General features: G+C 48.7%; 1 long non-coding RNA gene across 2 annotated transcripts in view; it reads right to left on the reverse strand.

Annotated features, from left to right (window-relative positions):
• Positions 1-18750: 18750 nt before the first annotated feature.
• The window catches only part of LOC306658098, a 43974-nt gene continuing 37816 nt past the window's right edge, over positions 18751-24908 (reverse strand). Inside the window, exons 3-4 of one of the 2 annotated variants that reach the window (XR_013762958.1) lie at positions 24226-24376; positions 18751-20677 (exon numbers count right to left, since the gene is read on the reverse strand). This is a non-coding gene — a long non-coding RNA (uncharacterized lncRNA). Of the gene's footprint in view, positions 20678-20776; positions 21287-24225; positions 24377-24908 lie in introns of those variants that run through there. The other variant, XR_013762959.1, reaches the window with a different exon arrangement.

The raw sequence follows: 24908 nt of genomic DNA on the forward strand, positions 1-24908 counted from the left end.
ATGCTTCCTGCCTGGTCCCAAGGCTTCAGCCCTGGATTCCACTCCTCTTCATCTTCCAACATGTGTTTACAGCCATGTAGAAAGCACAGCTTACGGAAGACTGCTGGCAGCTGGGTAGTGACCGTACCCGTTTCCTGCCCACGCTTCTGCCCTGCTTTGCACCATCTCCCGAAGAATAGACTGTGGGCTTGGTTTTTGCTTTTTTGGGACTGTGCTTTTTACTGAACTAAGCAAATAGCAAAGTGATTATGTCTTTTAAAAAATTGTTTAAGAAAAAGGTCTTCACCATGAGCACAAATCTTCCTTTCAGGAGATTGAGGACAAGCACCCAAACTCCACAGCAATGTGAGTGGTGGGCTGGGTGTTCTCCGGCCTGTGCCCCATGGCCTGTGTGATCTTGGTGAGTTCTTGACTCTTTCAAGAGTGACCACATTCATGTAACTGTACTATAATCTATCATTTACTTTGTCCTATTTATTATTAGTTATTATTGCTAATCTCTTGCTATGCCTAATTTGTAAATTAAGCTTCATGATAGGTGTGTTTGTATAGGAAAAAACATAGTGTATGTACTGTTTGGTGCTATTCGTGATTTCAGGCATCTTCTGGGGGTTTGGAATATATCCCACACAGATACAGGGGGACAACTGCAGATATTTTATTGATTTTTCACTTTCATTCAACAGCTTTATGCTTCCTGTTAGTGCTTTTAAAAAGCAGATGCGTGAAATGTGAATTTTAAAATATTTGTCTTCCTTCCAATTTGAATGATGTAGCAAACGCTTCATTCGAATAATCCTATACTCCTGCTGTGGGTTGAATTGTGTTTCCAAAAAATATGTTCAAATCCTAGCCCCCAAACTTATGGATGTGACTTTATTTGGAAAGAAGGTCTTTGCAGATGTAATGGAATTAGTATGAGGTCATACTGGACTAGGGTGGGCCCTAATTCAATAGTGTCCTGAGCAGAGGGAGATTTGGATACAGACTCAAGGAGAATACTACGTGATGACAGAGGCAGAGAAGGGGTGACCCAGACATGAGCCAAGGACCAGAGAGCTTGCAGCGACCATCAGGAGCCAGGAGAGAGACTGGGAACAGATTCTCCTCACAGCCCCAGTTGGTCCCACAGAAGGATCTGACCCTGCCGACACTTTGATTTCTGACTTCTGGCTTCCCAAAGTCTTCGAAAGAACATGTTAATCTTGTTCCAATTCACCCCTTTTATGGTAATTTGTAACTCCATTCCTGAGAAATTAATTCAACCCCAACCCCAATTTCCTGGAAATGGGGCTGTTGTGTACATCGGTGCCAAGCATGGATTCCATCTTAGGATCAATCACTTCAATGGAGGGATGTTCTCCACTTCCTTGCCCTGGGCCTCAGGAAACCCAGGCCTCTGAGACTCAGTAGTCCTGGACCAGCATCTTGGGGAGTGGTCTTTGTCTCTCGGGCTTGGTCCCTACGGTGGCCAGTCTCCGAGTGACCTGCAGTGGTACCTGACTCCTGGAACTTCTGCCCTTGTGCAGGATCCAGTCTCACACTTGCTGGGTCACTCACTCTCTCCACCTTAACCCAGCCCTGTTGGGCCCTGTCTTTATTTACCGTGTGGATAATTTGTTCATTATGGATGGTTTCACTTTTGTTTTGATTTTTCAAAATATTGCTTGCCTCCATCACTGAGCTTTTGGCACCTTTACCTTTTACACCCAAGCAGGGGCCTCATCTAGTCCCAGCACTGGTCCCCTCTCACATGGCAATAGGACCCATCTATGTGACAACTGGAATAATTCAGAAGGACATAGTTTATGAGGTTGGGTCACAAAAGACATTGCAGCTTTCACCTTGGTCTCTTGCATTCCTTGCTTGGGCGGAAACTGGCTGGCACTCCAAGGACACCGAGCAGCTCTGTGGAGAGGTTGGCAGGGGAGGAGACACTTGGAGCCAACAGCCAGCACCAGTGATCAGGCACGTTGAGAAGACCTTGGAAGCAGATCCTCTGGCCCCAGTGAGCCTACGTCAGTAAATGGGACTTCACACATCCCCCAGCTAGAACCACTGGCCAGGTTGCTCCCCAAACACTGAGCTATCATAAGTGTCATGGCTACTTTAAGTTCCTAGGCATGGGGGTGGTTTACTATACAGCATGGTTAACTAATGCAGTTCCCTTGTTCTGTGTCTATGGTGTCTTTCCCCGTCTCTCTATAGTCTGCTCCAATTGGCTCTTCAGATTGTCTATCTTCCTGTACCACCTCTTTCAGGAAGCCTTCTTGAATGCCCCCAGCTGGGTTAGGTGCCCCTTACCACTCTGCTTTCCAACTGCTCTGAACTGCCTCTGTTTTCTAGGAAGGACATTGCTCTCTTTTCACTTCTGGGTCTCTGTTCCTTCCCATGATGCTGGCCCTGTGTACTTCTCATCCAGTCAGACTCAGCTCAGGCATCCCCACCTCCAGGGAGACTTCTTTGACTTCCTAGCCAGATTGAGCATCCCCCTGTGGACCCCTCTAGCACCCTGTGCAGACCCGCATCACATTACATTATAGGTCTATGACACTGCCGTCTCATCCAACTAAGAGTTCCTGGAGGGTGAGAGCCAGGTCTTATCATTCGGGTACCTATCAAGTGATGTCAAATGAAGGATGGGATGCATCAGATATCATGTGAGAAGAGGTGATTGGGAATCTCTGCTGCAGAGCATCAAAATCAGCTGCTGAACTTTGAGAAACTATTGATTGTGGGCTGGGAAGGACATGTCTGCCTCCAAGGACAGACACCACAAACCCAACCCCAAGTGTAGGTTCAGTTTGGGGCCATCAATGAAAAGGTAGCTCCAGCGAGATGATCAAATAAGAGCTGCATACTCAGCACTGAGAGAGTCAGTATGACTCCTGATGGGGGACAAGTGGCCCTGGTGAGCACTATGGCAGACTGGAGCCCCTGCAAGCTCCCAGCTCCAAGGTCATCCCTTCAAGAACATGCCATGGACCCCAGACTCCATTGGCTCTCCTGTTAGAAGACCACTTGGCATGTAGCTTTTCTTCCACAAAGCATTTCTTGTCATTGTAATTAAGTAATCTTGCACATAATTTGTTTATCAGAATCTGCCTCCCTGACCCTGCTTTCCTCAAGGCTCAGGACTGTGTCCCTGTCCCCGCCATGCCTGGCATTTTGATGATGCTCTACTACTGTGTGCTGGAGGAATGGATAACTTCATGAATAAAAAATGCTAAAACCATCCAACTTGCAGAGCCGTTCCCTGGAAAAAGAGGTAATTATGTGTGAAAACAAATGAGTGCTGTACTTGTTATAAAATAAAACCACTGACTGGATGAATGAGCCAGGGAATGAATTAATGAATCAACCACATTGGCTGCCTGTGTGGGAGGGCTTAGATTCCCCTCCTGAGGCCATGGCCATGGTATCTCCATCTTTGGTTCCTGTGTGCTCAGGTGCTCTGACCTGCGAATGGCTCCCTATTTCTCTGACTCTCCCACTACAGAAGAGAGCTGAGCCCACCTTTCTGCTCTTCCAGCACCTTCCAAGTGCCAGTTCTTGTCCTGGCCCTCTGCTTCACTTCTTAATCACGCTTCCCTTCCAGGCAACGTCACAGAAGCCCAGAGATGATGAGCGCCTGTCCAGGTTCCTCTCGATGCACAGAGTGTGTGCGAGAAGCCGGGACATCCAGCGCATCTCTCCTTCCCCAGGCAGGTCACATTGCCTGGTCCCCACAACCCACCTGCAGAGGGCAGAGTCCAGGAGCAGAGGAGCCTCTTGGTGGCCTACTGTGGCCTCTTCTTCCCCAAGGGACACTACCAGAGGATGAAGGTCAGACTCTGGCCCAAGGCCCAGCATTTCTGGGCCTCAGTATTGCCTGAGGAAGCCAATTGTGCCAAAGGTCAGGATCCCAGTGGGGTCAGAGTGGGAAAGTTAACATTCCCAAGGGACTCTAAGCAACAGGATTTCCTGACCTGGGACTATTACCTTTCTCACATTACATGGCCAGATTGACTTCCTACTATTATTAAAAGTATGAAAAAGATGAAGACGTTTATTTAATGGAAACAAGGGAAGGAGTGTGCTTGGCTCTGGACTTGGAGAAGGAAGTAGGATCATGGAATTATCTAGAGTCAGGGCCTGGGATTCTAGCCCTGGCTTGGCCTGCCTTTGCCATCAGCTAGGGCAAGTCATTCCACACCTCTGAGCCACATTTCCCTTTTGTGTCTGAGGTCTGAGGACTGGGTGGTTCATATAACACTGAATCAGAGCCCACAGGGTTGCTGGGCAAATGAAGTGAGGTGGTCTACACAGAGAGGTGCTTCACAAACTAAAGTGCCAGTCGAGTGTCAGCCTCAGTTTGGATTCTCCTCTAACAATCTAGCACATCCACCTGACCTTTCTCCATTCAGAACTCCTCAGCTGCTCGGAAACCCCCAGGAGAAGGCCCCTTCCTTGGCCGAATGCAGGTTTGTAGCCCACCAGCCTCCCACTGGCTCTCATCCAATGGGGCACTGTCCTCTAAATCCCCCATAGTTTTCATTTCTGTTTGTTTTCTTCTGGAAGCTCCTCTTCTGCTCTCCACCATTTAAAGTGCTTCCTTTGATCTTATTTCTCCATGGCCAAGTGGCATGGTTCTCTGCATCTTATTGTGCTATGGTTCTCAAACTGTGGTCCTAGGCTAACAGCATTGTTCTTCTCCTAGGAACCTACTAGAATATGAATTCCCAGGTACCCACCCCAGGTCTGTAGAATCAGAAACTCTGGGGGAGGGGTCTTCTAAGGATTTGGATGCACCCTAAACCTTTTTTTTTTTTCACTAGGAATTGATCCCTAGGGGTACTTAACCACTGAGCCACATCTCCAGTCATTTTTATATTATTTTACAGACAGAGTCTCCCTGAGTTGCTTAGGGCCTCACTCAGTTGCAAGGCTGGCTTTGAACCTCTGACTCAGTCTCCTGAGCTGCTGGGATTGCAGGCATGAGTGCCATCCTCGAGCTTAAGAACCATTGGGACCTATCTCCCCAGCTGGCCAGGAGCTCCCTGAAGACCAGGGCTGTGTGTCATTTGGTGGATCCCATAGCCCAGCCCAGAGCCTACCACACAGAGGCCAAGAGAGGCCATAAAGCAACTTCATGGAAACCTTTGAGCTGATATAAACCCGGCCATGCCTCTCTGACACACTCTCATCTTGCCCCCACCATATCTGGCCCTCCGCAATCCCCTGGCCCCCTGTTTCCCATAGCACACCTCAGGTCCTCCCCAGACCTCAGACCTGCATCGTCTAGCCCTTTCCAGAAAGCCCCTCCCACCTCACCCCAAGCTCTACAATGGCCTGGTCTGTTCCAACCTTATATAACTGCTGCCGGAACCTTCCAAATTCCACTTTGGGCTCATGACTGGTCATGCCCTCAGTGAGGATGTCCTTAAACAGAGGCTCCCCTTCAGTGTGCATCCTCTCTAGGCTGTTTTGCCTGACAGAGCTCACATTAGCAGGAGCTTTATTGACCAGTTGTCCTCTTCTGCTGCTACATCGTTGTAAAGTCACCCTGTGGCTTTGGCTGCCAAAGCAACTCACACTGCTCTCCTGCTTCTCCTGCCTGAAGGATAGAGAAAGGGAAGGCACAAGCTGCTGAGCTTTGTCCTCCAGCTGCTCTGAGCCTCCTGGATGGAGCTGCAGTTTGCAGTGGTGGCCATGCTGGGAAGATCCTTCCAGGTCACCCTGGCTCCTGTCCATCCATGCTTGCTTTTGCGATTTGCTTTTACAATCCCTTGCCCTTGCCATTACAGCTATGAGTTTCCCTCGAAGTAGGTCTCCTGAGTGAGGCTGCTGGGTTGGAGTCCTGGCTCTGCTTCCTTGCACGACTTATTTACTCATTCTGGGCCACAATCTTTTCACTCATAAAATAGTCTCAGGCATTTGCATTGAGCTAACAAGCTTGTCCTGCAGACAAGTACCAGGAAGAGAGCTCCTGTAGAGGAGCCTCCAAAGCATTTCCATCAGGAAGGAGAAAGGAGAGCAGGTGAGGGGGGTGACGGGTCAGTCCAGGGTCATCTTCCTCCTAGTCCCACTCCCCGGCCTATAACCAACCTCCACATCCAGCACACACATAACTCTAGATTAGTCTTGGACCAAATTTCTAGCCCTTTGGCTGCAAGTATGGGAACCCCTATTTAGTGCTAAAGTGAATATTTTCTCCTGTTGAAGTCTTGCAACTCCAGTGGCTGAGAGAAAATGAATTCACTAGTGCCTTAGAGAGACTCTATTTCATTTATTGCAGCAGCACCTGAATACATCTGAAAACTATTCAAACATGTACATGTGAAACAAATGTATTTGGTCTTTGGAGAATACTTAAGACCCTGGATTCTCTGGCTGACTCCCTTACTCAGACTGGGGACAAGTTAGGTCTCCATTCAATGGAGTTGTAATCCAAACCTGGATCTCCTAGCCTGGAGCTTCCAATAGCACTCCTCACCAGGCATGTGGTATGGTAAGCCCATTCTGCAGATAAGAAAATACAAGCACTGAGGGCTATATTAGCTGCTCAAGACTGAGAGCTAGTGAGCATACAGCATGAACCAGGAGTAGGGGACCCTGAAGTTCATGTTTCTCCCACCCACTCATTCCACCTTGTCACATGAGTGATACTACCGTTAACCTGGTCCTGAGGCTGGGGACTAGAGACTGGGAATGCCCCAAAGTGAAACCGTATCAACAACCAGTCACAGGTTAACATTTCCCTGGCAGCTACTGTGTGTCAGGTGATACTACAGTTTGGGTCTGGTAGGCTCCTGAAAGGCCCTTCCTTGGTTCCCAGGAAGGAATTATTGGGCAGTTGTGGAACCTTTAAGAGGCAGGGCTTAGCAGGAGGTCTTTAGGTCATTGGTGTTCAGGGCCCTTTGAAGGGTTTCCTTCTCAGCCATGAGCTGAGAAGCTCTGCTCTACCACATGTTTCCCACCATTATGTGCTGCCCCCACCAGAGACCTAAAGCAATGGGGGTCCTCCTGATGATAGACTGGGACCTCTAAAACTGTGAGCCAGAATAAACCTTTCTCTTCATAAGCTTATTACCTCGTGTATTTGTCACAGTAACAGAAAACTGACTAACACAAGTTCTCTTTCACCCATTACCTTGTTTAATTCTCCGAGAATTCAATTACCAGCTTTATTTTGCAGAAGAGGAACTTAATTCTCAGACAGGTTGAGTACTTACCCAAGGTCACACAGTGAAGAAGTGAAGGGGCTAAGACCAGAATCTGAGTCTGCAAGTCCCCAGGTCCTAACTGGCCCCTTCAAGTATGTGGTCTTGTCAGGCTGAAGGTAAAGAAGGCCTGCATAGCTAGCTAGAGCTACTGCATTCTTCAGTTATGCCTTCCAATCCTCCTTCTGATATCATGGATATTAAAGAGCAAATTTAAAAACCCTAATTGCCCTGAGCTGTTCCTACACTTGGGTAATAATCAGTGTTCACCAAGGGTCTCTGGATTGAAGGAGAGTGTGGGCAATCAAGTGGGACTAAAAAAAAATCTCAACTGAAGTAATATTTAATGTGCCAAGTTTTTCAAACTCCACCCAATATACAGGTTTATTATACAAAAGGCCAGAATGTCCTAATTGGGCGTTCTTACTTTGCAAAAGAAAGAAAAGCAAATCCTGGGAGCTAAGAAGGTAATTGTTTAACGGGATGTATAATCTGCTGAGGTCTTATCTTCATTGCTTTGGCCCACCAAATAGTTTCTCTTGTCTCCAGGGGACAATAATCCCTGTGGAATTCTCTTTTGTATAAATGGGATGCTGCACAGATAACGGGTTTTATTGCTTGGAAGCATTTCTTTTTCTGTACTGCTCTTCCCAAGGAGCTGGAACTGTCCTGCCTTGCACCCATTTCTTATTCCAGATTCCTCCAGAGCCACTCAGAATCAGATGCCTTGCCTAGGGGTTAAGTGGGGCAGGGGGACAATGTAGGAGAGAGAGCGTGGTGCTGATCAGAAATTCTCCACCTTCCTGTTTTGTAATTCCAAGCAGGTAGCTAAATGTCCTTAGTCTTGGCTTCCTCTTCTGGAAAATGTTCATTCAAATGGCTTGGGGACTGAGACTCCTAGCATCGTGGCTGGTATGGAATAGATTCAGTTTTCCCTTTTCTTAAGAAATGGCTCAACTGAAGAATGACGGAGGATGACGATTCTGTGCATGCATGCCCAGTGAGTTCAGGGTCCCTTTTCAAGCATTGGTTTGACCTCTTCCTTCTCAAAAGTACTCCTCGGCCTCTTGGCTCCCCTGAATGTAATCTAGATTCTTCGACCCAGCCATCAAAGTCCTTATTTCCCCAAATGCCCTTTCAATTAACTTCTTCACTGTCAAAAAGCCACTTGATAAATATTTCAAGAAAGAGCAAATACAATGAGTCTAGCATCATGTGGCTGAAAAAACCTTGGCCCTGTTCCAAGAAGTACAAAAGCTAATTGGGAGCAATAACACACCAGAAGAAAAAGGACGTAACATTATTTTCTAAATTTTTAAAGTATTTTAATCAAGGGACTGCCAAATTGGTCTTGCCTGATTCTGCCCCACGTCTGGAGTGCTCCTCCCCTGTGACATTTGAAGCACGCCACTTAAGCCAAAATTCAGTGCTATAAGTGAATAAACCAAAGTGCCCAGGCCAGGCAGGTTCCGATAGTCATGAGGAAGCCCCACACCAGAGCAAATGCTGGACACCATTCTATTTTCTCAGTCTACACCCTGATTTTGCCAGCAAGCATAGAGAACATCAGAAATGGGTGCTTTTATTTGGGTTTGTGTGTATATGTGAGTGATAATAGTTGCTTGTCAACCAATATGATGATATAAAAGTGTGTTTTCATTGGTGAAAATGAAGGTATTCAAGACCTAGGGTCTTTGGATTGGCTGCCTTATTGAGGTACACCCCCCAGGGATGGGCACTGTGTGCCCTGTCTAAAGACCCTGGAGCCCTGGAGGCTTTGCTTTTGGCTTCTGCCCCTGGAGCTTGACCTCTCAGAGGTCCTGGGTGTAGTTTGTCCATCCCCTACGAGGATTCCCAGTCACCTAAGGCTGCCTATGAGCTCTGTCCTGTTGGACAAGTGTCCTCCCAGGAGCTCCGTGCCTGCTGCAGAGAGCGCACGCAGGTGGGGTGGGAGCTTCCCCAAGGGGCAGAGGGGGCCACGCCACTGAGGAATCACTGGGGTTCATATGGTGCTTGGGGCTCCTTGGGAAGGAACTCTTGCTTTCCAAATGTCTCCATGGGGCAGAATCTGAACTGAGACGTGCTTCCTTTTAACCTGGTTGTAGGGTTTATGAAAGGATCTGATCCTGGGCAGCGTCACACTTCCACAGGGCTTACCCTTATCTGCCAGAATTAATCTAACAGTTGTGCACGCCTCAGTGGCCCCAGGTCAGCCCCTCATCACAGAGCGCTTACTAGGGGTCATTTTCAGAGCATTTATTCTAGGCCCGCATATAGTTCCTGGACTCTGGAGTGAATACCTCTGTGATATGTGGGTGCATGAAAGGCCACATTCATCCATCTCAATCCACTTCAATCTCTTTCAAGACCCCTCCCATACAAAGCTGGGCAAAAATGATAGTTTCAGTCATTCATTGGAGCTCCATCCTTTGTCCCTCCTTGGGCTTATGATATAAGGGGCTTAGTTGTATGGTGGGCAGTGGTGTTCCCCACTGTAGAGGGTGTCTCCTGCTTCTGGTCATAGTTCTCTGGAGTCAGCCAGCCAGAAGGACCTCAAGCATACTATGGGACTTCCATGGTTGGGCCCAGAAGTCTCAGGCACCAAGGTGGTCATTTCCACCACCACTTGAGTGACTCTGCATTTGAGAATCAGCTCCTATGTACCCCCAGTATGTATGTCCCCCTCCTCCTTATTCATCAGCCATTTACAGCTGGGCCACACAGTTGTATTCCTTTTGTTGGATCCCAAACCCCCAAATTCTCTGTCACCACAGGGGACAGAAACCAGAACATGGGGCTCAGATACGTTGCTGTCACAGGTAGCAATTCATTTAACAGTTGACCAGCTAAGATAGCAAGTAGTTTCTTAGAACATCTCCAATTACACATGTGTTAGGCCCTTTTCCATCACTATAATGAAATACCTGAAATAATCACTTATAAAGAAAAGAGTTTCTTTGGCTCACAGTTTTTGAAGTTCCAAACCATGATCACTGGGTCTCATTTCTCATTTCTTTAGACCTGTGGTGAGGGAGCACATCATGTGGGGAGCATGTGGTAGAGCAAGAATTACACATATGATGAACCAGAAAACTATGAGAGAGAGAGAGAGAGAGAGAGAGAGAAAAACTTGCCCCCCCCCAATTCCCTTCAAGGGCATCCTTAGGAACCCAAGGACCTTCCACTAGGTCCTACCTCCTCCTAACGGTTCCATCACCTCTCAATTGTGCCACAGGCCTCAGCATGATTGACAGCCTTTATCACAGGGGTCTTTGGAGAACACTCCAGATCTGAACTGAAGCAACATGAATCTTTAGTTACTGCTCACAGTGAAGCCTTGACAAGGAGCTGCTGCCACTGTCACCCCCATTGAGCAGATGGGCGATCACTTGGAGTGATGGGTTGTCATGTAACTGTTGCATGGAGGATGGTGGGTTTCGGTTCCCAGGCTCACAGTCCACGCTGTGGACCCTCTTTCTGTGGCGACTCCTACAGTATGGCCATGATTACTTCAGGGTCTCAGTTCCCTATTGAAAGGCAGCAGATTCTAGTTCCCAGCAGGCAGGCTGAACCCACCAAAGCCCAGGCCGGCTGGGACAGCACCTCCCTGAGCAGGCAGTCAGCGCTGGCGGCCGGCGAGGTCAGCCCTGCAGGTGTTTGACACATTTATGCTCAGCCGCAGGCCGGGTGTTATGAGGAAGTGACCCTGATCGAGGGGCACCTTATCTTTGGGCTTGGTCAGCCATAAATGAGCCAGCACCCTCCCAGCTCCCTGGCTCAAAGGTGCAACCTGAGCAACTTTACCTCTGCCAGCAAGTGACCCCAGGACACAGTGATGACCAGCACACAACAGAGGCAGCTCCCAGGCGGACACATTCCCCAGATCCTCTGCTTTTTTTTTTTTTTTTAATTTAAACAGCATCTGTTATTTTTATTTAGTAACTTCTGCCTCCCCAGCAAAGAGGGACCTTTCGAAAGGATGTGTTGGGCCCCACCTGGTCTTGTTCAGAAAGGAGGAAAATAGAAAAGTTTCCAGCACCCCGCACAGCTGAGTTTGTTTGATTTAATCTCTTAGCCTGTTTTTCTTCTGTTCCCTGCAGAATGTTTAATCTCACAGTTAAAAACCACCCAAAGCAACTCTTTCTCTCCCCCTTGCCACTGCTAGGGTAACACATCACCATGCAAATTCATCTGGCCCCAGGGCTTTGAGGCATAAAAGACATTTAGTAGGCGGCATGAGTCAATTTCCATTGTGCCTTTGGACAGTGATGTAACCAACCGCTTGTCAGTTTCCCCATCCAGGCAGCCCAGATCCCCCAGCGCCCACATCTGGAGCAAGAGATTGACAAGCGGGATTCCAGAACCCAACCCTGCCCCCGCCCCGCGCCCGTCCAGCCTGGGGCCACGAGGACACGCACTGTCATTCTGCACATTCCCACGTACGCACCCCTCCTTCCCTGCATTTCCCGCAGTGTGAATTCTGACAGCTCTGGCGGGCGGGTGTCGGCCTTCCCCTGTGTTCCTCAGTTCCCTGTTGCACCACGCTGCTTAAAGCACCTCTCTGAGCCCACCTGCCCCACCTTCCAGGCCCAAGATGCAAGCATGGGTGCCGCTCCCCTTCCCAGGGAGCCAGGCAAGACAGCACGCCCTCCCCACCCTCTTGCCTCATTTATTAGACTTTGAGACACATTTATTTGCTGTGGTATCTGCACCACACCAAACATCTGGAGGGAAACGGGAGGAAAATCCATCAGAATTTAAATGTTTACTCTGCACTGTAACTTTGAAAACGGAATCAGGGAAACTGGACATCTTTAGCCAACTGCTTGGCGGTGGGCAGACCTAAGCCAACACATAATCCAATAAAGGCTGTCCCTCCTTGCCTTCTCCCTAAGCATGCAACCCATTCACCCGACAGCCCAGAGACCTTTCTTCTCTTCTCAGAGATTGTACAGCCCGTCTGAGCCAGTGGCACAGTTGTTCAACCAGCCCCACAGCGGGCAGGGGTGGGGATGTGATCCAACCAGAGAGTTAAGGAGTTTCTGAGCCAAAAGGACACGATAGTCAGTGGGTCTTCTGTTTATCTACTTCCTCATAACATATCTAATCGCCTGTCTGGCCCATCAGATCTCATCCTTCCCTTGGTTACATTACACAAGCATACTCATGACTCCCCCAAAGCTGTGAAGATGGTGTGCCCCTTAAAGCAGAATGGCCCACCTGGTTCATCATGAGTTACCGGTCACTCCTTGTTCTAGAAAGAAAATTGCAGTAAATGGAAATCTGGAGGTTTCAATTTTTTTTTTTTTTTTTTTTTTTTCAGTACTGAACCCAGGGCCTCACATATTTTAGGCAAACACTCTACCACTGAGTTATAGCCTCAATCCTTTTTATTGTGCTAGGGATTGAACCCAGGACCTTGTGCTTGACAGGCAAGCACTCTTTGAACTGAGCTACATCCCCAGCCCCTCAACCCTTTTTGTTTTGAGATGGGTCTCACTAAGTTGCTGAGATTGTCCTGGAACCTGTGATCCTCCTGTCTGAATCTCTTGAGTAGCTGGGATTACACGCACGCATTGCCACTATGCCCATTGGATTATTTTAAAGACTAAATTCTCACACTTAAATGAATTAACTACTTGAATTAAACACAAATGAAAACACAATTCCTAAAGAATGAAATCTCCTTTCTTTCTTCCACATTAAAAAAAAAATCCTTTGCTTATATCTGACCAAGAACCTAAGGAGAACTCTGCGCACAATGCAACATCCACCCGCTTCTTAGGAGCACTCTGTTGGCCCCCGCTTAACAAATAATCATACCCGAGTGGGAAAAGCCCAGGGTGCGGCCAGCTCAGGAGCCCCAGGGGAAGCTGACTCAGGATTGTGGAGACAGTAGGAACGGTTTGGGGGTAGCATCACTCCTGGTCAACAGACCTAATGCTGTGAATGTTGACAAGCTTAAAAGATCGTAAGCATCCCTCCTGATCTATGGCTCACGGGGGGCATGAGACCCCCTCCAACTGTTCCAGGCGCATTCTGGACTTGGCCTCTCTGCACAAGCCCCTCCTTCTGCCTAGGGTTCCCTCTCTCCATCTCTCTTCCTGAATGACTCCTGGTTCTCCTTCCCACAGGGCCAGCCTCATGGGCAGATGACCCGTGTAGTCCCGAGAAGGTCCCTGTGAGCTTGGCTTCAGTCTCTGCTGTTGCTGTATGGAAGCTCTTCATCATTTTGTCTTTGACCTTGAGTTTTGTGAATGATGTCGGATGAGACAACAGAAACTGCGAGTGAGCAGGAGGAGCTGTACCCATGATGCAGGAGAGGTCAGCGGTGCTCAGTCCAAGCCCAAGATCAGTGTACTATGTGCAGGACCACGTGACAGCCCCGAGGGCCTAGTTGCCACTTGAACCAGAACTCACTCCCAGGGCAGAAAGCAAACCCTGGCTTTCCATGAAACACAAACAACCAGGGAACATATCATATCCTTTCTCACTCGTACCACTTCCCTGCATTAGCCAGCCACTTATGCTGGAAATGATGACAAGAAGGAAGGGGAAAGATAGGACAACCTGTGATTCCTCTTCCTTTACGTCTTTCCTTTCCCACCAGTGAGCAGGAGAGAGCGAGCGTGCACAGCAAGAATGAGAAACTGCCGGGCTGTTCACATTCTACGGTACCCAAGGCGCAGGAAGAACTAGGCACACGAGGTGCTGTGCTCTGAAAGACGGTTTGTGTCACTGTGGTTCTGCAAATGAGTTACAGGCTCTAAAGATCACATTTAAAATTGCCATTGCATAATGTAAAGATTAAACAGGAAAATGCATGCTAATAACTTGAATTTTTTGCTTTTATTCACTTACAATGACATTAAAAGCAAGCAAAGATGTTGAAAAGGGACAAGTTGAAGAGAGAGTAACTACAGAAGAAAGGGAGCATTTTACATATGAGGTGCCAGTTTTTCTTGTTTTTTTGTTTGTTTTTGTGGTGCTGGGGATTTGAACCCAGGGTCTTGTGCTTTCGAGGCAAGCACTCTACCAACTGAGCTATATCCCCAGCCCCTAGGTGCCAGTTTTAATGACCTCTTTTCCTACTGTTTAAGCAGGGAGCCACATTTTCATTTTACACTGGGTCTCAAAAAGTATGTGGCCTGCTATACCCAAAGGACTTAAAATCAGCATACTACAGAGATACAGCCACATCAATGTTCATAGCTGCTCAATTCACAATAGCCAGGCTGTGGAATAACCTAGATGTCCTTCGATTAATGAATGGATAAAGAAACTGTGGTATATATATACAATGGAATATTACTCAGCTATAAAGAATAATAAAATTATGGTATTTGCAGGCAAATGGATGAAATTGGAGAATAGCATGCTAAGTGAGATAAGTCAATCTCAAAATCCAAAGGAAGAATGATCTCACTGATAAGCGGATGATGACACATAATGGGGGGGTGGTAGGGGGGGCAAGATAGAGGAAGGAGGGACTGTATAGAGGAAAAAGAGAGGTGGGAGGGGTGGGGGGGAAAGGAAAAAATAACAGAATGAATCAAACATCATTACCCTATGTAAATGTATGATTACGCAAATGGTATGCTGTTACTCCGTGTACAAACAGAAACAACATGTATCCCATTTGTTTACAATTAAAAAAAAAAAAAAGTATGTGGCCTGGAGCTGGAAGTGTAGCTCAGTGGTAGAGCACTTGCCTAGCATGCCCTGGGTCCTACCCCCAGCACCACAGAAAGAATAAAAAGGGACCACCCCTGCTTTCAAAGTGTATCCAAGGAATCTTCCTCCCCACCACGACCCCGTCATCTTTCGACCTTTGCCCTTGCCCTGAACACCTAGAAAGTTCACAGTTGTGCCAATGGACATCCCTGTCTTTCCATGAACGCTTCTCGCCCTGCCCTCTGTTGCCTTTTTCCCAGGTCACGTGTCTTCCTTGCGGTACTGTTCGGAGGCCCCAGTGGACCTCGCGGCTTGGACTTCCACAGCTGGAGGATGTCATGTCGGGCTGCGTTTGCATTGTGCCTGGTAGCTCCTCCATACGCTTGCTGAGTGCCACGGTCCAGGCCGCAGCTCTCTGATTCTTCTCCACAGTGGCAGCATGTGAGCATAGGACAGGAAGTCAAGGGACACTTGTTTGCTGGCAAAGGTCTGGTTCCAGAGTTTTCCCAGGAAACCCTTCTCCATGGCTGGAGCAAGGCGGCCACCAGTACTTGCTCCAGTCTCAGGGTTTCAGTGTGAAAGATGAAGAGGACTGATAGTTCCAGAATATTAGTGTTAGAAGGACTTGAGACAAATTATCTCCCTTAGCAAATGAGGAAGTAGATGGGAAGAATAGATGATTTGTCCAAAAATCCAAATGAAGAATTCTTGCCCTCTATCCATGACCACCCTGCCCTTCCCAGCTGCTCCATGTGGTCTGGGGAAATCCACTCCACCCTGTCTTGGGGGTGGGTTAATGACCCAGACCAAGATAACCAGTGTATTCCATCCTTGAGGTCAGAGGTAAGCTCTCTTTCTGGAAGGTCACCAGGGCTCTTGGGCACCAGGGAAGGGGAGAACCCTGAGGGCTGCATAGTCAGGAAAGAACTTAGGAGGAGGTAGCACCTGGGTGGGGCAGTGGGAATGGGCAGAGGCCAAGAGACCGCATCAATCCCTCAGACGCCCTCCAGCCATTCCTCCCAGACCTCCTGCCAGACCCCCAGGCCAACTTGGCAGGTCTCCCACCAACCGGAAGCAAGGAACTTGCAGAGCATCCAGCCCTGTGCAGAGGGTCTGAATTTGGTGACAGCCTGTCAGGGAGGGAGCAGTGGCAGAGAGTTCCCAGGGCCTGGTCCTTGAGGCTCAAGGCAGATGCCATGGTCCCAGGGGACTTTTTCCTGCAGTAAGCAAAAGATTCCTTTAGTTCTTTTGACTAGTTGTTTGATCAAATTACTTCACCTTCTCCAGACTCCATTTCCTCTTCTGTAAAATGGGTGTATAACCTGATAGACTTGTTGAATATTTTTCAAATTGTGAGTCTAGAACAAAGAAGTTCTCTTCATTTGCAGGGTCCCTGCCCTCTCTCCCAGCCCTCTGATTTTCTAGATATGTTCTACCTTCTCTGCCCCCATGCACTGCCTGGATGGAGCATGACAGACGGGCAAATCAAGCCCACATGTCCATCAGCAGGCACTCCATCTCCCCAAGGACATTCCTGACTGCAGTAGTAATGCCAGCAGCTCCAGGCACTGCACCACAGGGCAGGCTCCCCACGTCCGGAGGCTTAAAGGGCCAGCTCCCAGTGTCCCCATTCAGGGGGCAGAGCTGCTGGCTGGTGAAAAGCAGAGACGGGGCAGCCTGGACTTCCACCGACACAGCTGTGGCGGCAACAGCGCAGGCTCCCCACCACAAACAGCTAACAGCACTGCATCAGGGGTCTCCAAGACCCACTAGGGTCTCACCTCAGCTCCTGTCACATACCATCTGCCTTCCGGGACCATGGACTGCAATACTGGGTCTCTGGCACACACGGAGCCCTCCCTCACTGCATCATTGTCATTTTTCAGATGTCATGCACATGTGCTACCCACTGGCTCTGCTCCATGGTTTCCTGAGAAAGGGGCTGTGACTGTCCCTAACTCCTGGAAGAGATTGAACTGACTCTTGGCTTGTTTCAGCTGTGTGATCAGAGGCCACTGTGGGACCCTGGGCACTTGTCCTTCACTCCAGGCAGGGAAGGGGATGGACTGGGACCTAAACATCAGGGGTCCTGGCTGCTGGACTACCAGCCCTGGAAGGGGCAGGTCTGTTGTCAGGTATGGTCATAGGATGCAAGCTGGTCTTCCCCACCAGGAAAGCAACCCTTTACCCCCAACCCACCTCCAGTTCTTCTCTACTTGAGAGAAGAAGAACCTGAGGATGTGAGTCCCTCCGACTGCCCCAGGTCACCTGGCTGGTGGGAGCCTCAAACTTCCCTCTCCCAGAAGAAGAAGAAACAAATTTAACACATGGCCTGCCTCTGGGCTACAAAGGACAGCACTTGTATTTATGACAACTGGCTGGCCAAGCTCAAAATGATCAGTGGGAAAAGTACTTTCTGGATGACTTTGTTACCAGGTGGCTTAAGAGAAGAGCACCTTTGTCTATGGGGAAGGAGGGGCTCGGTCTCCATGCTTCAAAGTCATTGGGGGATTTAAAACAGGAAACTGCTAATGTTTTCATCAGGAAAATAATATGCTCCTGCTAGAGAATCCTGAAAACAAAGAGAGATGGGTCTGGGTGAAGCCGTATCCCCCAGCCCATCAGAAGATAACCTCTAACCTGTTTGTTTCCTTCCCTTCCTGAGTGCTGGAGAGTGCACCCCCATGAGCTCGCCATGTGTGCGCAAGGTTTTTATTTTTATTTAACCTTTATGTAAAATTTTTCATTTTTAATTGATACATGATAATTGTTCATATTTAGGAGTCACAGTTTGATGCTTTGGTTTCTGTACACAACATAGAAAGATCAAATTTGAGGAACTGTCATATCCACCACCTCAAACATGGATCATTGCTATGTGTTGGGAACATTCAAAATCCTCTCTTCTAGCTATTTTGATATATACAAAATATCATTGCTAACTATAGTCACCTTGCAGTGCAAAAGGACACCAGAACTTATTTCTACCGTCTGTGATTTTGTACCTGTTGACCGACATCTCCCTCCCCAAACGAGTGAGATCATGTGGTCTCTGTTTTAGCGTGCCTGGCTTATTTCACTTAACACAATACCCTCCAGGCCCCTTACCCTACAGACTGTTTTGGACACCTCTTGAGTGCCACATCCATGGAGCCTAGTTCCAGGTGGGTTGGTTGCAGCTTTGGGCAGAAGTGAGAAGTCTTTCTTTGCGGTCAGTCCTGCTGCTTTTCCAATGCTGCACCACCAGGTGTTTATGCATGCCCAGCTCAGAAGTACGGCAGACTCCGTCCTTGCCCTATGGGAGATGGGAGGTGATGGACAACAGCTCCCCTTTTGGTCTGGGTGGATGGTACTGAGTCACATCTTATAAGGCTGTTGTGGGTGGAGCCCCAGCTGCACACAGCATCAGGCAACTCAATAACATGAGTTATTGCTTATGGTCCTGACTTAGGTTCCCCGCCTCCCTTGCTCTTTCTAGCTCCCTCCCTGTAGGCCTTGACAACAGTTTGCAAAAAAAGCTACCTGTGTACCAGTCTTTGGTTCTTTTCACAGGGAGCCCAGGCTATGGCAGGGTATTGTCATGCTGTCCATGAGATTTTTTTTTTTGGAGACAAATTTTTGCATTTTTATTTGCATATTGTGGTTCTACAGGTTTAGCTTTGATATTGACAAAAATATCAACCATAATAATAGTACGAGGTCATTATCACATTTGATTGCTTCTTATTAAACTTTTTTTAATGGCGAGAGAAAGATCTGTCATCACTGATAATTTGTATTCACCTTTTCCTAATTTACTGAAGGCTTAGTCCACAAAGTGATTGATTTTTTTTTATTTTGAAATAATTTTAAATTTACAGAAAAGCTGCAGAGATAGTATAGAGTTCCTTTTACACATTTTCCTTCCTTCCTTCTTTTTTCTTTCTTTCTTTTGGTGTTAGTTTTTCTGCTTTACCCTGTCACATGGTTTCCCATGTGAGGTGGGAGGCCACACCCCCAGCCACCCCAGGATTGACCCCAGGCATGGGCCAGTTTCTTCCACCAACTAGTCTGCTAATGGGCGTGTCCCCACTTGCAGGCCACCATAGCAAGGGGGAGTCTGTTGGGGGACCTCCTAATTTTCTTGATCCTGAAAGAGAAAGTGCCTATTTTTCCTCTGGGCATGGTTAAGTCTGAATGTGATTCTTGGGTCAGCTGTTGCATCTTGTAAACCAAGATCAGCCTTAGGAGGAGCCAAGAAAAGACTTCTGTGAAGAGAAATGAGAGAAGCAGGAGTCTTCATGACCCTGCCTCTGGCTCCATTTCAGAGCACATTCCCTTGATGTTTAGCTGATTGCATTTTCTTTTCTCTGGTATCCCAACTGGACTCCATACTGTTAGCATCACCTTAATGACTGATATTTGATGTAATGAATGTGCCTTAATTTATTTAACTAAACCCTTATTGTAAGACATTTAGGCTGTTTTTATTTTTCACTATGCTATGGTAGCATCTTTGTGTATAAAGTTTTGCTTATGTTTCAGAGTTCCTATGTGGAACTACTGGATTATAAAATATTAATATTTTAAGCCTCTTGATACCGAGGGTCCCACTACCAACAGAATTATATTCCACCAACCAAATATCCAGGTGATAACACCATTAGAGCAGTAAAAACTGCTGAGTTTTCCACTGTTAAAAAAAAAAAAATGTTTTCATTTATGTATGGAAGCAAAAAACAAAAATTGATCTCATAAAAAGTGGAGACTGGAAAAGTAGTTACCAGAGCTTGAGAAGAGGTAGAGGGGGATGGAGAAAGGATGGTTAGTGGGTATAGGTGTACAGTTGGAAGGAGAAATATAAACATAAATACATACAATCATTATGTGTCAATCAAAAATTTTAAAAATCACTGATTCTTTGGTAATTAAGAAACAAAAGTTGGGTGCAGTGGTGCACACCTGTAATCCCAGTGACTCAGGAGGCCAAGGCAGGAGGACTGCATGTTTGAGGCCATCCCCAGCAACTTAGCAAGACCCCATCTCAAAATTAAAAAGAGCTGGGAATGTAGCTCAGTGGTAAATTGCCCCTGGATCAATATCCAGTTCCAAAAAAGAGAAGGAGAGAGAGGGAGAAGGAGAGGGAGAAGGGGAGAGAGGTAGGGAAGCAGAGGGTGCTGGTCGCATTTCTTTAATTCTTTGCATCCTTGTCTGCCAAAAAGCTCATTGCCTCTCATTGTTACAAGATTATTATTGTTTCTTGAAGACTCAGAAAGCAGAAATCTTGGTCTCTATTAGGTGCTGGCTTCCAAGGGAAGGTCAGCCACCCATCTCCCCTTCCAAGTGCTTGATACAGTTCCTCAACCTTCCCCCACTCATCCCCAGCCCAGTCCCACCACCAGAGGCAGGGAGGTAGCTGCCGACTTTCCTCAATGGCACTGCCTGAAGAGTTGCCTAGAAGAGTTTTCTGAGGGAGTTTCTCGGCTCCTGTGGAAAGGCCATGATTGATTAGCAATGAGCTGATGCAGATAAGGGAAAAGGAATGGCCATTTACATGCTGCTTACCTGTCTTCCTCTTATAGGGTCCTGCTTTTGACTCACTGCCAAACTTGCCAAGTCAGAATTGCAGATCTGGGTCAGACTCATGCCTGTCAGAGCAGGGACTTGCTTCCAGTAAGTAATCCCTGTCAATGTGCATCTACTGAGCATCTACTAGGTACAATCTCCATGGCATGGAAGAACACAGACCAGGGCAGCAGGGTCCTCAGGGGCTGGTGGATCCAAGATGCCTTCACTGTGGTTGTCTTAGTCCTTCTGGGTGGCTATAACAAAACACCAGAGACTGGGTGGCTTATAAACAATAGCGTTTTGTTTCTCACAGTTCTGAAAGCTGGAGAGTCCAAAATCAAAGTGCTGGCAGGTGTCTGACAGGGCTTATGTCCTGATTCTCAGGTGCCATCTTGTCACTGCATCCTGCAGCGGCAGAAGGAGGAGCAGTTCTATGATAAGGGAATTAATCCGATGCTTGAGGGCTCTACTCTCATCCTCTTATCAACCCCCAGAGCTCCCACCTCCTAACACCATCACATTAGGGATGAGGAGCTTGGTGGGGACACAAACATTCAGTCCACAGCTGCAGTGGGGCCATGAGCCCAGCCTTAGGTGAGAACAGAGGGTATTAGCCGTGGTGGCACAGCAACAGCAGAATGAGCTGTGGCACTTTAGGAAGTTCCGTGCAGGAATAAGAGCTTTGAATTTGAAGAGCTGGCATTGCCCAGCTGCGTCTTGCCAGGAAGCTGTCTTGGTAAAGCCCATTCACTCTGTCATTCCCATCCAGGAGGCAGGGACCATGGCCCTCTTCTATGACCCTTCAGGGGCTGCATCCTACCCCATGCTGCAGAGTAAGATGCCTCTTCCAAAGGTGGATGTGCCTGGAACACAGCAGGTGCTTAATAAGTGAGGGTCCTCCCTTCCTGTTAAAGCCTGTTTTGAGCCATCATAGACAGGAAAGCACTATGGGAATAGTCAGGGCTGCTGTAAACAGGGAGCATTAGCATAATTCATCCAACAGATTTTAAGAATATTGGGGTCCTCGATGACCTAACTCTGCTTTTGCTGGACATGGGCTCCTGAGCAGTGACAGTGTGATGATGCTAATAATGGCAGCGATTATTACCATCACTATGACTATGGCGTCGATATTGTTCTGTGCCATCATCTTCCACTCACCAGGTGCTACCCCAGGCTGGGCGTGCCGCCAGCTGTAATGCCCCTTGGCCTTCCCAGCAGCCCCAGGAAGCGATGCTTTTTTCCCATTTTGAAGTCTGTGAGCTTGAGGGCAGCGGTCCAGCCACATGCCAAGGTCACTCAGGCGGGGAGAGAACCTGCATTTGGGTCCCTGAAGACCAGGGTTCTCCTGGGAAGCAGATCTGGTGCTCTGTGCTCATAGTCGTGGGGAGACTGGCTTCTCCAGGCAGCCTTAGTTCTACAGGAGGATGACTTCTGAGTGAGATCATCTCTGGGTACAGCTTGGACCACACCATCCCTGCTGGCTCAAAACTTGCCCAGTGGGACCTTGTTCCTAGGATAGAGAGGCCACAGTGTCCTGGAGGCCCCTCTAGCAAGTGATTTTGTGTTCTCCTCCATACTAGCTTAGAAGAAAACAGGAGGGTCCTGGGAGGGTCTCAGCCTCCCTTGGATGGGCCTCAAGAGGAGGACTGGGGAGAGGCTGAGTGGATCCCTCCCAGTGACACGGCAAGGAAGCATGTTGGTACTGGGAAGGAAGACCTCTGCTCAGCCCCCACATGCCCAGAGTCTGCCTCTACTCTGAGCCCTGCCCAGAGTGACTAGGGCACAAGCAGTGCGCCCACTGTTACGAGTGGTTCCCACAGGCCTGGGGCCTCAGCTGGAGTTGCCAGATGATCCAAAAGAAGCTGCAGTCAGGAACAAGGAGGACCTAGACGCTGAGTCCCAGATGCCCCCCTCCATGGAGGGTGGCATTTCTACTCATCCTTCCATTACAGCATCTGAGCCAGCCCAGACCAGCCCAGACCAGGGCTGTGCCTCTTGGACAGCCTCTATGGCAGCTATAAGGTCAGCCTCATGGCCCCCATGGTGTTGGTGGCTTCCCATGGCCTTCGTGCCTTGGATCCGGCCATGGGCTCTTGGACGCCATGACATTTCACTTTTCCTCCGTGAGTCCCAGCTGAATGCCCCTGCTGCTCCTGGTACCTGGGAGAGCCCCACTGCGCTCTAGTTCTGGGTCCCCTGCCCAGCTGCTCAGCTGATCCCTCTCTGGGTGGGCCGTGAGAGCCGATGTGGCGGACCCTCACTGCAGGGCTGACGGGCACCATTCTCAATTCTAAACCTCTCTGAAGCCCACGGCATGCTGCACAGGTAGGTGCTGGCGGTGTCCATGTGAGTGGCTCCAAGGGGCTCACTCTCAAGGCCAGGATGGTGCCAGCAGGCCAAAGTGAGGGGCTCCCCTGAGCCAGGGCATGTACAGGGGACAGGCAGGTTCCACTGGAGAACACAGACTGCAGACTAGGAAGCTCCTATGGCTCCCAACCCATCACCCTAGATCCAAGATAGCTGGAGCTGAAAGAGCTCTGAGAAGTCACCCTATCCAGCCCCACAGGGTAGCTGGGAAGGTGAGGCATCCAGATGACTAGGAACCAGGCCCTGATTCCCGGCCCAAGGCTGTTGCCACCTTTCCAGGCAGCCCCCTGCCTCAGAGCTCACCCCAGGCTACTGGGTGACTCAGAGAAGAGACAGCACACAGAGAGGGTGGAGGGAGAGCAGAGAGGCGGAGAAGGGGGCCAGGTCCAGTGGCAGCTGTGGGAAAGCTCCAGCACCTCACCCTGGGACAGGCCCAGCCTGGTCACTACTAGCATGCCCTCATGGGACCTGGTCCTGCTCTTTCTCTGGAGCCCTGGGGAGCCCAGCCGTGAGGTTTAGATGTGAGGTGTCCCCCCAAAGCTCAGGAGTGAAACAGTGTAAGAAGTTTGGAGGTGAAATGATTGGGTCATGAGAGCCTTCCCCTAATCAGTGCCCTAATCCCCTGACAGGAATCAACTTCGTGTGACTGTAGGCCGGTGGTGTGGCTGGGGGAGTGGGTCATTGGACGCATGCCTTTGGGGCATTTATTTTATGAACTGAGCTTAGTCTCTCTCTGCTTCCTGGGAACCATGTTCTCAGCTGCTTCCCTCTCCTGCACTCTTCTGCCATGATGTTCTGCCTCATCTTGAGCCCCGAGGAATGGAGCCTCTGTCCATGAAATGAGACCTCTTAAACCATGAGCCCCAAATACACTTTTCCTGCTCTAATTGTTCTTTTTCAGGTCTTTTTTTAATCACAGCAGCAAAAAAACCCAAAACCAAAACTAAACCAACAAACAAAACTGACTAAGACACCAACCTCCCAAGGGGCTTGAACTCCTAGCCGCAGGAGCAGCTACTTCACAGCCACTGTCCCCCTGTGGAGTGTGGGCGGTGTCTGAGGATGGCTACCAGATCTGCTCTTGTCCAAGCCGGTGGCTCCTCCCTACCTACCCGTGTCCGAGAGCCAGTGTTCCTGGGCTGCCACCAGCCTGGCCCCAGGAGCTGTGGCCCGCCAGTTGTGAGTTTCCCAATCTGTCCTCTGCCCCCTGGATTTTCTGGTCTGGCAGCTTTTTGAGGGAAAGGCTGGCTCCCTTGGGGACACGCAGGGACAAGGAGTGGTCTCAGCTGCTCACGGTCCAGGGCGGCCATCCAAACTCACATGCCCAAATACCAGACACACATTCAAACCAATGGACAGAATGTTCTGGCAGAGGGGACTGGAAGCTTCACAACACTGTTCAGAGATACTTGTTTGTCGGTTGTCCACCCACCATGTGCTATTCTGGGTCTTCCCACATGAGGCACACGAGGGCCCCACGTCTGGTAGATGGAACGCGTGGTCTTGAACATCCTGGGTCTGAATCCAGGTTCCACCGCTCCTTGAACACAATTTAGCGTCTTGCTGAGCCTCACTCACTGCGCCTGCAGGAGGGGTCACACCATCTGTTACTTTATCGTGGCTTAGTCTCACCCCAGTTTTATGATTCTTCTTACCACAAATAAGACCACGACAGTAGCCACTCAACTCATGTTCACAAATCCTTTACAAACTGACAAGGACATGTGGAAGGGAGAAATGTGAGAATTTGAACTTTAACAACATGGTGGACTGAATTAAATTCCCCTCCCTCACTTCAGATGCAAACATGGAGAAGCACTACCAACGAGCCAACAGATCGTAGTAAAAAATGGGTTTTGTCTAATTTTTATTGTGGAAAAAATACAACTAGAATTTGCCATCCTGACCATTTTTAAGTACTGTTCAGTGGCATTATATACATTCACAGTGCTGTTGCCACCATTGCCACCATCCACCTCCAGAACGCTTCTCTCCTTATAAGATGGAACAGCCCCATTAACAACTCCCTCCCCATCCTCTCACCCCTTCGACCCTGGTGGCCACCCTTCTGCTTTCCATCTCTGTGAATTTGACTTCTTCAGGTAATTCACAAAA

The sequence above is a fragment of the Sciurus vulgaris genome, assembly GCF_902686455.1.
Source record: "Sciurus vulgaris genome assembly, chromosome: 3".
Classification (NCBI taxonomy): Eukaryota; Metazoa; Chordata; class Mammalia; order Rodentia; family Sciuridae; genus Sciurus; species Sciurus vulgaris.